Source organism: Cyanistes caeruleus, unplaced genomic scaffold, assembly GCF_971803275.1.
Source record: "Cyanistes caeruleus unplaced genomic scaffold, bCyaCae1.hap1.1 HAP1_SCAFFOLD_212, whole genome shotgun sequence".
In the NCBI taxonomy this organism is placed as follows: domain Eukaryota; kingdom Metazoa; phylum Chordata; class Aves; order Passeriformes; family Paridae; genus Cyanistes; species Cyanistes caeruleus.
The window spans coordinates 52,501-55,000 of NW_028255998.1; the positions used below are offsets into that span (position 1 = coordinate 52,501).

Below are 2,500 nucleotides of genomic sequence, written 5' to 3' on the forward strand. Positions count from 1 at the left end.
GCGCGGCGTTCACTGAGGGGTGGGGAGCTACTCCCGCCGATCCCCTGCGGTGGCGTCCGTCGCGACCGGTCCCCCCCCGCTCGTCGTCGTCGTCGTCGTCGACTTCGTCGCGGCCGTCGTCGGCCGCGCCGTGCCGGGGAGGGGGCACCCAGCCCCCCTCCCCCCCCCTCTCCGCGGCCCGGTCTCGGCGGCGAGGCCGTGGCGCGCTGTCGGCCGCGGGGCCGATCCGGTCTCTTCGGAACGGGGCGGCGCCGGCGGAGAAGCGCCCCCGCGCGCTTCTCCGCCTTCTCTGCGCGACCTCGGGGTGGCGGCCCTCGGGCGCCCCCCGCGCTCCCTCGCCTCGGCCGCGCCGGCCGCGTCGGCGCGCATCTCCTCCTCCTCCTCGGGGCGTTCCTCGCCTTCCCCGGACGCGCGCGGCGGCGCCGTCCGCCGGCTCGTCCCCGGCCGGGACCGCGCGCCCCCCGCCCGGGCGAGCGCTCGTCGGTCGCCTCCGGCGGCCGGAGGTCCGGCGAGCGCGGGCGACCCCGTGCCGAGCGGCGGCGGCGCCGCTCGACGGGTGTCCCCCTGGTGGGACGGTCGGCCGGGAGGCCCCCGTCGTCGCCGGCGGCGGTCCCGGCCCGGGCCCCGCCCGTCGCTTCCCCGTCTCCCTTCCCGAAGGCCGCGTGTGGGCCGCAGGGAGAACCGCTCGAGGCCGTGCGGCGGGCGTCCGCCGCACGGCCCCCTCCCGCAGGGCGCGTGCCCGCGGAAGGGGCCCCGACGGTGCGAAGCGGCGGCGGCGGTCCCGGGAGTGCGGCCCCGGTGGCGGCGGGGCCTTTGCCTTCCGGCAGGCCTCGGGCGCTCGCGACGCCGGCTCGCGCCTCGGCGGCGCCCGCCTCCCGGCGCCGGCCGTCGGAGCGCGGCGGCGAGGCGCTCGCCTTCCGGCGGGGAGCGGTCCCCGGCCGGGGGCGGCGCCGGCGGTGCCGGCGGTCGTCGCGCGGCCGTCTCGGGCGCTGGCAAGGGGGCGGCCCGTCAGCGGGGAGGAGAAAGGCCGCGCCGCGCGCGGCGGGCGCGGTGGCGCTGCGCGGGGGGCCGATCCCCGCGCAGCGGTCGAGGTGGAGCCGAGCGCGCGGCGGGCGGCGGGCGGCCGCGGCCCCCCGGCCTCGTGCCCGCGTCGTCCCGTTCAGAGAGAAGAGGCCGGGCGCGGGCTACGGAGCCCCCCCGCGGTCCGGCGCGCGCCGCGCGGCTCTCCGCGCGGAGGCCGGGCCGAGCCCGGGCGCCTGGGCCGCCTCCGAAAGACGGCACGCGGGGCGGCGTCTCTCTTTTCCCCTCCCCTCGCCCGGGGGGAGGGGGGTGGTGGGGGAGAGGCGGTCGGGGGCGCGGGCCCCCCGCCCTTTCTGGCCGGCCTTTTCGGAGCGTTCCGTGGGCGGCCTCGTGCCTTCCTTTTCTTTTTCCCCTCCGTTGGTCGTCTCGTTTGTGCTCGTACGGTCGGTCGCGAGGTCGCGCGCCCGCGCGTCCTCGCCGCAAAACCCGAGGGGGGCCGCTTCACGCGAGCGGTCCCGGCCCCTCCGCGCGTGCGGGGTCGGTGCCGAAAGCCAGACAACTCTTAGCGGTGGATCACTCGGCTCGTGCGTCGATGAAGAACGCAGCTAGCTGCGAGAATTAATGTGAATTGCAGGACACATTGATCATCGACACTTCGAACGCACTTGCGGCCCCGGGTTCCTCCCGGGGCTACGCCTGTCTGAGCGTCGCTTGACGATCAATCGCCGTCCCGGCGGGTGGGCCACCCGAGCCCTCCCCGGGCGGCGCGGCTGGGGTCGCCTCGCAGGCCCGTTCCCCTCCCCCGCGGTCCGCCGGCGGCGGCGGCCGCGGGAGGAGAAAAAGGGCCTTCGTCCCCCTAAATGCAGACTCGGGGAGCCGCTCCCGTAGCTCCCCGCTTCCCGGAGCGAGCCGCTGGGCCGGAGCTCGTCCTCGCGGGGGGGAAAAACCGGAAAGAAGGGCCGAGAGCGAAAGCGGCGGCGTCGCCAAACGCCGCCGCCGAGGGCCGAGAGAAAGAGGGCGAGAAGGGGAAGGCGAGGCGCGGGCCTCGCCCCCCGGGCTCACCTTTTCCCCGCGCGGGCGGCTGTCTGCGGGTGGGTACCGGCGCAGGTACCGTGCCGTGCTGCCGCGCGCGCGAGGTGTGGCGAGCGCCGGGGGACGGGGGACGGCCCCCTCCTCCTTTCTTCCGCCCCCCCCTCTCTCGTTCCGCGCTCGGCCCGACGGTTTTCCCCGCGGGGCCGTCTCTGCCGTGTGCGCGTGGTGTCGCGTGTGCTCCTTTTCGGTTCTCGTTTCCGGGATGGGGGTCTCCCTCCCCGTTGTTTCCGCGCCGCTCTGGGCTCTCTCTCTCGCTCTCGCTCTTCCACCGGGCCCCCCCTCCCCTTCCCCATCCCTGGCGCGCGGGCGCGAGGGGTCGGCGTTAGGGGAGAAAGAGGGTCGCGAGGGAAGGGGGGGGAAAAAGAGAGAGAGAAAAAGAGAAGGCCGG

General features: G+C 77.3%; 1 non-coding gene across 1 annotated transcript; it reads left to right on the forward strand.

The window, feature by feature from the left end:
- The first annotated feature begins 1,577 nt into the window (after positions 1-1,577).
- LOC147645617 (5.8S ribosomal RNA) lies at positions 1,578-1,730 on the forward strand. The gene has a single exon (XR_015282275.1). It is a non-coding gene; the product is annotated as a 5.8S ribosomal RNA (ribosomal RNA).
- The last annotated feature ends 770 nt before the right edge of the window (positions 1,731-2,500 follow it).